The sequence below is a fragment of the Vanessa atalanta genome, chromosome 24, assembly GCF_905147765.1.
Source record: "Vanessa atalanta chromosome 24, ilVanAtal1.2, whole genome shotgun sequence".
NCBI classification, from domain to species: domain Eukaryota; kingdom Metazoa; phylum Arthropoda; class Insecta; order Lepidoptera; family Nymphalidae; genus Vanessa; species Vanessa atalanta.
Window position 1 is genome coordinate 2,639,194 of NC_061894.1, and position 15,005 is coordinate 2,654,198.

Here is a 15,005-nt window from a genome sequence, read left to right on the forward strand (position 1 = left end):
GACTTCGTCTCCTTGGAATACACTGTGACGAAATTTCATCTAGAACTTATTTCTGACCTTAGTCTCCAAAGGGTGAAATCAGTAGGGTAGTCCGTCATTGTGGTTCAGGTTTGTTTCGTACAAATATCTGCAGTGGTTTAGCCGTGAAAGCTTAACAGACCGACAGAGTTACAAATGTAAACAAAAAATGCTTACAACAGTAACGGCCTGTAAGTTTCCCACTGCTGAGCTAAGGCTTATTCTCCCTTTGAGGAGAAGGTTAGGAGCTTATTCCATCACGCTGCTCCAATTCGGGTTGGTTGATACACATGAGGCAGAATTTAGTTGAAATTAGACAAATGCACGAGATGAATTATAAACACTAATTTAGCACGTGAAAATTCAGTGGTGCCTGCCATGGGTTTGAACTCATAATCATCGATTAAGATTCATGCACGTGTTCTTACCTTTGGGCCATCTCGGCTTACTCTCACAATTTTATATTATAAAAAAGAATTTTCGCTCTCCCACGGTTGTCACTGACCCTGCTTTCAGGATGCACAAATTAATAACTGTTTTTAATTGAAAATAACGGTTTTATTAACGACTTTCGATGTCGTTACTCGTTATTCGTGATTTTCTTTGATTGAAGTATCTTGTAAGGTTTTAATGATTAACTGGCATCACCCTTATTGTTTGTATTATTTTCATAGTATATGTTGCGTTGATTTGCACTCGTAAGGTTATGTTGTTCAATTGACTTAATTTGAATGTTATTTCTTTTTCTTATTCGATTGATGAATTAAGGTAATTTTTACTGTGAAATCAAGTAACTTGAATTGTATGTGAAAAACAATGAATTTAATTGCATATTGATCCATATAATTACCGTTTCGTAATTAGACATTGATATAATAAGATTATTCTTAATTTTTTTTTTTTGGAAAGGCAAATGTATGAAATTATAATCTAGTCTTCGGTTTTTTTAAATTATTTTTTTTCCTCAGACAAGCACCACTCAATTTTCATGTGCTTAATTTGCGTTTATAATTCATCTCGTGCTCTGCGGTGAAGTAAAATCTGCATGTGTTTAATTTCAACGAAATTCTGGTACTTGTGTATCCATCAACCCGCAAGCTCCAAACCTTCTTCTCAAAGGAAGAGGAGATCAGATAATTTTTTTTAGTAATCTTATGTAATGTTTATTCTGATGCTATTTTTCATAAAGGAGTTAGCGGTACAATTATAATTTTCTTCTATCTTTTTTATTATTATTTCTACTGAGGGGTTAAATATGATAATGGTTTTTAAAAGTTAAAACATGCGATTTTTTTTTGAGGTTTAGTATCATCTGTCTCTAATAAATGTGCGGAGGTGTCATATACCCTTAGCATTGTACTAACGCATCTATTGTGTTCTATGGCACGTGCGATACCAGATGTTCTATATTTAGTAATATGAAACTAAAATCACCCTTAATTATACCTCACATTCGTGCGAAGTTTCCTTGTACAAATATTTAAAAAAAATCAGCTGTCCTGTGCGTCAAAAGTCATTTTGATGTTTATTTCTTTACTAATAAAGTTTAATTTATTTGTAGTTTAAAGGCAGTGATGTATTATTATTGTTTAACATCTGTCTGTTAATCTGCCCAGGTGGTAAGAATTTGTTGTGCTGCAATCGACACATGACAGTTCCGATCTATTGGCTACAGCCGTTTGATTCGACATAGATGCCATTTATTCCTATAAAGAAATATATACGAACTCACTTGGTAGGGTTTTGTGCAAGTCCATTTGGCTTGGTATAACTCACATATCATATGTTCTAACACCAAGCAGCGATACTTAGTTTCGTTGTGTTTCGGTTTGATAGTGAGTAAGTCAGTACAACTACAGGCATAAGGGACATAACATCTTAGCTCCCAATGATGGTGGCGCATTGATGGTGTAAGGAATTGTTAATATTTCTTACAGCGCTAATGGCTATGAGTGGTGGTGTCCACTTACCATCAGGAGGCTCATTCACCCGTCAGCCTCCATAAATCATAAAAGAAACTAATCAACAAAACATTAACACTATCTATTGAAAATTAGTGAGATTAAAATTGACTGTATTCGTGGGCGAGAAAAATTGGATTGAATCTTTTCTGAATCGTTCTTTCGTTTGATTAATTCGTTCTGTCAATTTAAGACTAAAGTATTAACCTAAAAGGCATGAAACTAAGATAGCTTTAAAGGTGTTCCTGATTTTTGCTGGCTTCAATACAATACATTGGTAAAATAGGCGATAATCTGAGAAACGTAAGTACAATCACGATCTCTGAAGCTATTGTTACAACGTAAATTACGAAAAATAAAAATATTTGTGTCTTCAAAACATGTCGTGCTAGTTTATTCTTACATGAAAGAAAAAGCGTAAATAACAATTCAATTCTATGGTTGGGAGTAAATCGGTAAATTCAAAGTGCGATGTTACTTTATTGCACATTGCATAATTTACCACTAATCGAGAGATGATTTGAAATCTGAATACTCTATTAACTAACCATAAGTAAAAAATTACAAGTCTATCATATGATAGATACTGTAATAATAATTAAAATATATAAAGTATTTATCTTTACTAGAAATGGGCGTTCCTCTAAGGGCAATTTTAGGTTCTTTTTTATTTTTGGTGTAGGTATATGATCCATAACTACTTAAGTAAGTTTAGAGAAAATTGCAGATTCTAGATAAAATCTACATTGGTATTACGTAAAATTAATTGTCTAAAATTAATATTCAGAAGTTCTTGTATGAGCTTACTTGAATAAAGTATATTCTGTTTTGTTACATTATAATGGTTCCCGCTATATTTGATCTTATCTGCTGACATTCTTGACACTTTTAAATCTAACGACACCTCATTTGTCTGCACGAGCAAGGTCGGGGTGTGTTGTTCGTACTAAATTAGTTTGATGTAATTTCCACTCATTGTTTTGACGTTAATTGTCTATGACCAAGTTTAACGGTCGTTTATGTTTTAATGTAACATATTAGACATAAGCTCGCATGCGACTATCGTCTTAACAGTTAAACTTATTCAGGAATCCTTTAAGGTTACTTTGCTTTTTTGTTCATGAACTACTAACCTCCTTTACTTTGGTGGTAGGGTTTTGTGCAAGCCCGTCTTGATCAAATATTCTACCGCCAAACAACATTACTCAGTATTGTTGTATTCCGATTTGAAGGGCGATGAGCCAGTGTAACTATAGGTACAAGGGACATAATATCTTAATTCCCAAGGTTGGTACCGCATTGGCAATTTAAGGAATGGTTAATATTTCTTACAGCGCCATTGTCTTTGGGCGGTGGTGACTTACCTGATGGTGGCCTTTGACTTTCTCCTGAGGATGAGCATATTATTTTTATTTTTTATAATAATAATTATTTATTCTCTCCCACATTACAGACATTACAGTTTAAACGTATCTTAATAATAAGTACAATTGTGTGTGGGAGACAGGAGCCCCAACTAGGTTTCCCTGTGCTAAGGGTCTCCTGGCTCCACCTCAAGGATATCAACTATTTAATATGAGCATATGCTCATACTCAGTCAACCTATGCCATAAAAAAGGCTCTCTGGGCTTCATACGTTTAAAATTAATATAAAGTTACTTATCTCCTTAAAGTTGAAATTTCCAAAAACCCTTTCTTGGTGAATGCTTACTTTAGTTCCAAATTTCAGTCTTCTCGATTCAGTAGTCTTGGATGTGCGTTGTTTGTCAATCAGGGCACATAATGGCATGAAGACTATAATACGAATCACCATGGAGGTTTTATTAAAATACTTCCATTGTTTTCAAGCTATATCATGTTCAATAAAACGCCATATTTATACAGGTTATTATTAACATAGCTAGCATGATGGTTTAGGTTAATGTTTCAATATTCTCATTGCATATACACGCAATATTTTTGCATAATACGCGTTGGGATAAATATTCGTGCGTAAAGTTTACGTGATATCGATATCGTTTAAAAAACTGTTTCAAGGTTCTTTATAGTGTCGGTTAATGTTCGATGTATAATGTTTCTCATAGTTTCTCTTGCGTTCTTATTTTAAAAATTAGGTGCGAAGTTAATTATGAATAAGAAGAAAATTAGGTGTTAAGAACGAGAACGTTAAACAGGATCACGTCAAAAGTTTAAATTTATAGAGAGTGAAACTGCGAAGTGCGTCTAAATATTATTATATAGGCAATAAAACCTTCTTCGTCTTTTGTATATTGGCTTAGTAGTTTTATACTTGGGCATTACAAATTACGTCTCGCCATTTATTATTATAAGTACATAATATGTTCTACCAATTAAAGTGAATATTTGACATAAAATGTTAAATATCGAACTGAAAAGGAACATTATATCGGCGCCTATTAGAACTATTTGCCAAACTTGAAAGGCCAAAGTGTCAAATCAAATATACTTTTTGTGAATGAAACGAATGTAAGAACTTAATGACCGTATCGTCACGTGCGATGAAATAAAAATACACAACTTATTTGCGCTAGTAATATTAACAAGCCCATACTATATTGAACTTTAAATACGAGTGGGAAAGTTTAATTTCAATTGTTCGATGATATAATTCGACTGCAAATATAAAGTTGCTAGTATTGTCAAAGCAAATATATAACGTTCGACTAAAGACGTTTTTATTACAAGGTATTTAAGTTGTCTTTTCATTGTTTGGCTGTAGATAACATTTCTCGAGTTCAACGAACCGAATGAATGGTTAAGTAAATAAATTGGTGCGAGCAATCCGATGCAAGAGTGAAAAAAACGGTACCTTGGCACGGATTGGAGGTTAGATAAGTTATCTTAGGGCCGCGGCTGGCTCTATAGGGTACCTAAAAGGGAATACACGCAGCTAGTTAGGCTAACATGGCTGGAAATTGAGGATTCATTATTCATTTGCAAGGAATTAATGGTTGTTTTTGGTTGAGTATAGATTGCAGGGTTCTTTCAAGGATTTTGAACCGTGCAACTAGATATAACCTATGATTTCGTCCGCGTTGAATTTGTGAGATTACTAGCTTTCGTAATATATACGTGGTTTTATCTATGAGAGGCTTTTAAATAGTTTTGTCAATATATCATTTTTTACGGATATAAATACGGGACTCCGCGTGATTGCGATTATTTTGGTTCTTTTATAATATATACGATTTTACTTCGTCTTAAATGCATGATATAAATGGTATTAACTTAAGTACATAAGCTCTTAGGGAACTTGATAAAAATTTAATAAATAACTACGTTCCTGCTTTGATCTGTTGCGCGACTTTAAATAGCCTAGAACTTTCCTCAAACAGACTGACTGATTGTTCCAGAGATTAACAAAAAAATACCACTTTAGTTTTTTTTTTTTTTTTCTAAAATATATGTGCGGACAGGCCGATAGTAAGTGGTCGTCGACGATAATAGACATTCGCGATGTAAGATAAATAATTCCTTACATCGTTATTGAGCCGCCTTGAGGACTAAGACAATATGTCACTCAGGTCTACTAATATAAGTGTGATTTTCCTCTTTTAAGTTGCTAGTTTTAAGTTTTATTTTAAGATTAAGCGTTTCTTTAAGACGGATTTTAAAGTCACATTTCGTTTTAATTTTGGCCCTTTAAGAAGTTAATGTTGAGATATTAACATCATTCATTTACATAAACCCTAAATATAATTTATTCAAGTAGTCTCGTACTAAGATTAAAATAGTCATTTTAAACGAATAAATTAAAACTACAAGTAGATTCCATATAGATAGTAGATTAATATTTGTGTTTTCTGTTTGTATACTTAATTTTTTTTTCTTTTTTATAATATTTACTATAACCTTAATGTACAATGCTCTCCTATAGTTAAAGTAATACATTAAAAAAAAAACATAAAGCAAAAATCTATTGAAATAATTAGACAATCGAATATCCTATTTTCAGTACTAAAGTTTGTATTTACTTCACATATTATATTAAATAGGTTTTAATTATGACTACGGAACCCTAAAAGTAATCTAATTTCCCTATGACTTCGCATCATCCGAAATCCGTGCTGCGAGTTACGGTACAATCGAGTAGCTCGTTACGATTACTGTTATGATTCGATTATCAGTTTCCTTTTGTAAAAAACACCGGAAGTCTAGAAACTAACCAGTTTCTTTAGCCTTGATTTTGTAACTTGTACGTTGAGACATTACTGTAATTCGTTATTTTCTTTTTATCGTGTTTTATTGGAATCATTAATCGAATGAGTTTTAAATTATTCGAGAAAAGTAGACTAAATCGATTTTAATGATATTTATTTTTATAGTCGAATACAGGTTATATAAAAAACTATTTAGCGGACGCACATTAATTATTATATTGGATTAAAAGTAATGACATCATAAAATGATTTCCAATAATTCATTCTTTTTTAAACCGTGTAGTGTTAAACTTCTTGGTTTAATGACAGCTACCTGTCTGGGGCTAATGGTAATACTTCGCACGTGACATTGGCGAAATAATCTGTGCCCTCTTGGCACAAATAAAAGACAACAAAAAAAAAATGGAAATACTTTTGCTGGTGAGTTGGTTCTCCACATCAACACGGTATGTTCTCGTAATTTCGATTGATAATCGAACGATTACCGAAAAGAGGTTTTCATTAATGTTTGAATAACAATGTAATTTTTTTTAGTAAGATTTAAGATTTGTTTCATTGCCATCACTAGTGACAGGAAGGTACTATCCTTGACACCATTCCGCGCAGACGTAATTCGTCCGCTAATTTGTTTTAAATTTCTATTTGTAAATGTTTATTTAATGTTATTGTTATATAATGATATATTGATAGCTTATCAAACTGCCCGTGAATGCGTCCATTTGTGTTAGGATCTTCATTATTTCCATAAGAGTTAAATTCAATTACAAAAGAACTTAATAATACATTTAAAATTAACACTTGTATTACGTATGTACCTACGTATGTAAAACTAAAATAACATTTAAAATAATTTAACTTTTAATTAGCTATCTTTTACTGAGCTAAGACTTTTGCGTGTTTTAAAAGGGCGTTGTGCGTATTAAAATACGCTGCTCCAATATTTCATGACGTAGAAAATATCATATGACAATTTCAGGTTTCCGAGATGATATCCCTCCCCACTGATCACTGCAAAAATTATAAAATTTAGCTCTAACCAAATCAACGTTACTTTTTCACTGCGAATAATATTAAAGAAACGAATGTATAAGATAGGATTTATTGACTTTCTAGAGTATACTTGGTGTTATAAACTTACCCTTTAGACATTAGCAGCCTGTAAACTTCCCAATGCTGGGCTGAGGCCCCTCTCCCTCTGAGGGGAAGGCTTGGAGCATATTCCACCACTCTGCTCTAATGCGGTTTAGTGGAATACACATGTGGCAGAATTTATTTGAAATTAGACACATGCACGATGTTTTCCTTCACCACCGAGCACAAGATGAATTAAAATTTAAAATAAACACATGAAAATTCAGTGGTGCTTGCCTTGAACCCGAAATCATCGGGTAAGATGCACGCGTTCTAACCACTGGGCCATCTCGGCTCCGAAACTTACCCTTACTTGTTGCATTTCTACAATAATTAATAATGATTCATTACCATGAGCTATTCTCTAAAATACCTACATGTATCCTATCCATTTAGCTACCTGACCCCGCTTGATTATATTATGTCTATTAGTCGTACAAGAACGACATAAACAACGTACATATATTTGCATCTTTTATTTATATTTGGATTATATTTGTGGCTACGAAACAAATTTCAGTGACGTCATAAAAGTGTTATTTTATAGGACTTTAAGCTGAATGTGATATATTAACGTAATTGTTTCTTAAGGGTTAAGGACGGGTCACGATAGATATGCCTAATAGCTTCTGAATAATCTCTAATCGTTTTATTTATGGGTATTATCTTATATTAGAATATGTAAGGGTGTATTTTAAGTACGACGTAAGAGATGTTACGTACGGTTGCAACGTTTTGTGTTAAAAGATTTACACATACGAGTAGTATTCATTTTAATTAACTTTCGTATTAAATATTATAACCTCATTTAAGTTCGCAAAATCAAAAAACTATTCAAATTTCAAATATTTTAATATAAATTCTATAATAAATACTTAACCTTCTTCCTAATATAACTGGCTGTACACATTTTAATGTATTAATATATATTTTTTATTAGATATATTTTTTTATCTACACTTGCGCTCTTGCTTTTTGGGTTTAATATTTTATGGCTTCGTTACAGTCTTATTATTATATATAAATATCTATATTATATGTATATATATGTGTGTAGCTGTAACTTTATTTAATGTGACATAAACAATTGCAAAGTTACAAAGTCTACGTATACAAAGTAACATCTCCATCTAGTTCATGTAACATTACAAATTATAACCACAAGTGAACGCTAAGTCACGTTTAGTGCGCTAGACCTAGAAATTTAGTTTAACTAACCCATTAAACTTATCGCAGACACATAATGACGATGACAATCAAAAACGATTATAACGGAAAAACTGCTTAACTAACAAATCAATATCCGAAATTTATTAAAAGTAATTTTGTAACGAATAAGGTCGTTAATTTCATACGTCGCTATTATCTGATGTAGATTCTGCCGAGAGGAACCGACAAGAAACTCAGTATTTAGCAAACAATTATATAAAATCAAAAAATACTTTATTCAAGTAGGCTTTTATAAGCACTTTTGAATCATTTAACAAACTATATTAAATGGAGCTACCACCGGTTCGGAATGTAGGTTCTACTGAGAAGAACCGGCAGGAAAATCAGTAGTTACTATTTATCAACATTTAAATATACAGTCATGTTAGTTAAACACGATTATATATGTATGTAATATAACCTGCCTGGAAGTCAACAAGTATTTTTATTATAAATTAATAATTATTACATACATAACACTATATAAGTCTTTATATATGGCCACCTGTTTCTATGGCCTCCTCATGGTGAGCATCCTCATGCACCAATGCCCATAAACATAGACATATAAAATTTTAAGCAATTCTTACACAGCCAATGCGTCACTAACGATAGAAACAAAAGTTATAGATCTTTCGAAAGTACTATATTATTGCTACAGCTTTTCTTGCAAATGTTAAAAAAAAGAGTAACTACCGAGTTTCTTGCCAGTCCTTCTCTATAGTAGTTCTGAATCGGTGTCAGCTGTAAGTTTAATTACCATTCTGTAAAATGTCGATTCAAAAGTAAAAGCCTTCTTGAATAAAGTATGCTATGATTTTGATCGATATTCGTAGCGATTCGCAGCTGATGCGGTTCTATCCGTTATAATGTTATATGTTACAGCACCCGTAGCTTGATTTAAACATCACTTCCCAATAAATGGGCAGTCTAGAGCTAAAAACTTTTTTAATCGATCTGATTCTAAGATTAGCGCTTCAAACAAATAAACTATTTAGCTATAATAGAAGCTACAGTATAGATTTATTCCTAAGTTTTGAAGCTGATAACACCGTTCTATTTCAAAGTATATGCATTATCGCACAAAAAATTTGAATCATCAGTATATGTTTGATTTAAATATGAAATAATTTCCATTAAAGCGTTGTAATTCGGATCCAAGTGATACATTATGTAACGTATATGTAGTGAGGATCTATACGTAGATAGTTTTACGTGTGCTAGATGTCTGCATTCCACGCAGGCGTTAGAAACAGCTCGTTCGTTATATTTTAAGCTAGCGCTATCTGGAGCTATCTTTGCGTGGGCGCTTATCCTTATACGGCTGCAGTAGCTGACAAGAACAAGTTTGTAGTTTATATTAGAATAGTAGGTGATGTTAAGAGAAAAACAAACACTTTCGTCTGTCGTCAACTCTATTGTTGCGTAACGTGGAAAATAGTGTGTCTTATTGTGTGAGGATTTATGGAAATGTCTTCGTAACCCGATATTGTGGGCTAGCTTGCAACTGATCTGACGAACATTGAACGCTGGAGTTATTAATGTAGATATGACTATACACGCTATGAAGAATCTGTTTTGTCTTAGTTAATTAGAATATCTAATAAAATATTTGGTATTCAAGTTGTAGTAGCAAGTTCGAGACACGTTTACGAGAACATTGCGACGGAAGAACCTCGGAAATTGTGGTCTTATATTTAGTTACTACACCAACGAGGTTTGCTCTGTTAGTGATTAATTGACCGTGTAAGGATTAGGTAGTAATTATTAGTTTTGGATAGGGCCAGGGTAATAGCTATTAGCAATGGTGATCGAGTTCATTTTCAAATCTATTCTATAATCAACAAAAAATAAAAGAAAGTCACCGACTACTATTCGATCTAGACCCCAAAAATATATCGATGTCCGTTCATAAACGACCCAGATACCAGATTCGTTAGGTGCGAAGTAACACGTGTTTAAGGTAAAAAAAAAACTAAACGATTTTAACAGTTTATCTCTCGTTACGCTTGCTTGAAGAATCGAAATAAAAAAAATAAAGATACCTTTTATTCAATTTAAAATAATTATTTTTCAACTGAATTCCGTTACAGGGTTCGTTTTTTAAACATATTTTAATTGAATTCTTATACAATTAGTTTGCATTAAATAACGTCGGTTTAATATTGATTACTTTTTTGAAAGAGGTAACTTATTAAATGATACAACAAATCTGTTGATTGGTTGTTTAGTAATCACAATGAATATCACAATGATATCCGCTGCTGCGTGAACTTGCAGGTATATACTCAGCGTATCCTTGGCTTAGGGTGGAGATAGTGGAGGGAGTAGGTGAGTTTAAATGCTTTAAATTAAATAATTCAATAATTTCGCTATTGTCTTGAAATTATGTCGATATTAACATATTTGATATTTCTCGTTTCGGTTGCTTGATCTATAAAATATGTGTAAAGTGACATCTGAAACAAATTTATTTGTTGTCCGGGATATAAACAGCGACCTGCCCACGCGCAACATTGACGTTAGGTAATTGTTTATAGTGTATTGGTTACCTAATATTAATATTCATTGTTGATGTAACATAGTCTGTATAAGGGCACGTGGACGTGGATTAATAGCTTTGCTTTGTTAAAGAAATGATTTCAGTTTTTGTTACTACGTACAATAATACAATGTAAATTCGGCTTGGACGACTGTTTGTCGCTGTGGCTCCTCCACATTTATACGCCGCTTTGATTTAAACTTGAGATTGTTATTTGTGTCAGTAACGCATCTGCAAGCCCCTAGGTGTGGCAGATGTCCATGGGCGCTGGTAGTCACTTTCCATCACGGAGCCTCAATCATGTTTGCCACAAAAAAAAAACTTTTCGTTATGTGACTTATGACATGTACCTACGTAATATCATCCAGATTAATCTAAACGAGTTTTAGATATTTTAGTATGTGTATTAACTGTCCGAACACAATAATGTGTGGAGTATTTAATTAAGATATTAGAAGAGCATGAAACTCCTGCTCCTTACCTTTGGCAATAATTCCAATCATTAACTTGAACAGAAGTCATATAAGACAAAAAATTAGCGAGGACTGTCTGGCTCCCTGAGGCCTCCTTTCCTTTCGATAGCGTTTAGAGCGTATTCCACAACGCTGATCCAATGCAAGTCAGAGGATACCTCACGTTTCCTCTCGACGATTTCTTTCACAGCCGAGCACGAGATGAATTATTTTAAAAACAACTTAAGTATATAAAAATTCACGCGTTATAACCATTGTGCCGTCTTTCTCTTTCTGAACATATAATAACGTTAATAATAACGTTAATGATAACGTATATCGCAATCATTATAAATTACAAATCACAATTAACAATGATAAACCTTAAAAAAGTTGTTACATAAATTGAATTCAACGATTATAAATGTAATTCGCAAAAACTCTATTCGCCATAAAACGTGGGATCTATGGCGAATCATGTAACCGCGGTTATGTTATAGTGAGGTGCATCAATTGTATGTAATTATCGATGTTATCAGTTGATTCTATCGATACTATCTGGGTAAGTCGATCAGGTCAGTGTTGTAAGCTATTGTACAGACGGTTCGCCTTAGAAATAATTAAAGTTAATTATAATAATGACTTGAGTTTTTTTATTTGAAATCAATTTTACACTAATTATTATTTGGAGGTTCAATGAGAATGAAAAAATGTTTATAACATAGTTTTGTTACATATCATTAAGTTTTATTAATAATATTTTATGACCTCTGTTTCTAAAACAATATAATTTAAAAAATAAACTTCGATTATATTATAAGATACGAAATATTATTTATATATTTAAAAAATGTTTTTTTTTTTCGTAAATATTAATTCCGCAGATAATTTAAAATATCTACGTTCTCTCATGACAATTTATTTTTAATCTATTTCAAAAAAGGAAGAGAGGATTGTTCTCTTTGAACTGCATTTTCTGTTACGTTTTAAGACTATTTTTTGATTTTATTGTAACAAGTCGTTGTAAATTTTAGTAAGTCCATAAAGCCGATAAAATAACGGGGAAGGCTATAAAATCAAAGTTACGATGTATTATCAAATAAGGAAGTCGAAGTCTTGGATATTTTCATTCAAATAATTTACGTGAGCGTATAAAATATGGCGAAATTAAATCTAATTACTGGACGATGCCCTAAAGAGGTACGCTAATAGACCATTACTTGAGAGTCTTTGCCCTTTCGGAGTACCTTTTGTGATCGCTTTTGACTAATAGGTAACGGAGTTACAATATTTATAGGACGCTTGTTTATTTCTTTTACGAAAGTATTTACATTACAATAAGTTTTATAGTTATTAACCCTATGTAATTGGGTAGTGGAAGTGATAGGTTTATATTCCTAATATTAACAGTATTTACGTTTTAAGAAAATCTGTTATGTTTTTTTTTGCGTTAAACGCGAGAATAAAAGTAAAATACAATTAAACACAATTAATATTGTAGATTATATAACTAATCTATATATATAAAAGCGAAATACCACTCACTGATTCACAAAATCTCAGAAACTATAAAATCTACAAACTTGCAATTTGGCATCTGCTAAGAATTTACGTAATTCCACCCCTAAGGGGAAACGGTGTCTTGGAAGTTTGAGTTTTATAAATTTTGCGCAGGTAAAGCCGCAGGTTCATCTAGTTTGATATAAAATATTTTACTATTCGGTTTTATATCTTCACAAATAATACAAATAGGTAAAATTTGTTTGTATAGGTGGGTTAATCTCAGGATTAATGACCCAATTCTAAATATTTTTCAATGTTAGAAGGTTACATTATTCCTGATATTTATATAATGTCATTTTCTTTACTAATTAATCGCACGTGTTAGATTTTTTATTCAATTTATAATTAATAATTACAATAAAACCAAACAATTACCTTAATTAAAATATATTTATTCAAGTAGGCTTTTATCGTCATTTAACCAACTATTTTAAAGTAAAACTACCACCGGTTCGGAATGTAGATTCTACCGAGAAGAACCGGCAAGAAACTCAGTAGTTACTCTTTTTCAATGTCCAAAAATACAATCATGTTAGTTAAATACAATTATACTAACTTTGTATATATAATACTAACTTTGTATATTAATAATTGCAAAAGACACAATTCATATATTCATCCATAATTTAACAAGCAATAACAACTATAGGGAAATATTAGTATCATTTTTATACACAAATATTTTAAAATAATAATTTACTAACACTAGCAAAAATAAAAATACATTACGTATCTCGTAGATGTTGACACTTCAGATCGCCACCAAAAGAGGCCGGTAAAATACTTACAAGGGGTATTTATACAAAATTTAAGTGTCAAAGTTGTCATATTACGTTTTTTAATTATGTTATTAAAAACTTTTTATCTTAAATAAATACTATACTGAAAAATAATATAATTTTAATAATAATATTAAGTCACAATAATTAATTATATTGATAATTTTATACAACTATCTATCACGGCCATACTGACAGTACTTCGTCCACGAAGGACAACTCGAATAAAAATATAATATCCTAATAGTTGACAATCTTGAATAATTGAAATTAATAGTGGAACAAAAATGATAAAGAAGTATTAATAACCAAAAGGAATAACTGTAAAAAAGTTGTAACAATTTAAAGATTTTTTTACGTTTCATTTGATTGAAACATTAACTTGTTATTTGCACAATTTGTTTTTCTTTCTCATACAATTGCGAGAATTAGATTTTGAAATATTATATAAGATTTGTATTTGAGCCAGATACATAGACATGCCAATCACATTCACTCGCTGCTTGTGAGATAATTGGCACCAAGTATAAGGCCTAACAGCGAAACAGTTGAGCCAGTGACATAGACATACTGATTCCATTCACCTGCTGGGGGTCAGTAACTAACCAGTACCAAATCACGGCCTACCAGCGAGGTTTCAGCCAATAACATAGACATACTGATTCCATTCACCCGCTGGAGGATGAGTAACTAATCAGCACCAAATCATGGCCTACCAGCAGCCTACCTAATTTAAATTTATAACTCGAAAAAAAAAATAATATATCAAAAATTGTGCAAATATCAAAGTAAGATTCAATAACAGATGTTTTATAACAATAACATTTTGTAAGAATTGTATTTTAAAAATATAACTTTAATTTTTATTTATAACTTATAATCTAGAAAAAAAATAATATACTAATATCAAATTAAATGATTTATTAACAGATGTTTTATGTATTATCGATAACAATTGTCTTAATACTATTCGAACATTAATGTTTTATATTTAATTATAAAAATTAAACAATCATTTTATAATATTTTCTTTTTATTCCAAATAATAACTTCAGAAAGGGCTAATCGAAATTGTATTTATTTATATTATATATTTAACAATAATTTAAAATTTAATGTTTTATGCGACTTTGCAATCACAGTATCTCTTAAATTACCGAGTCCTTTTA

At 31.5% G+C, this 15,005-nt stretch overlaps 1 protein-coding gene across 1 annotated transcript in view; it reads left to right on the top strand.

Annotated features, from left to right (window-relative positions):
• LOC125073314 overlaps window positions 1-15,005 on the top strand; it is a 133,402-nt gene that overhangs the window by 16,178 nt on the left and 102,219 nt on the right. The window lies entirely within an intron of this gene.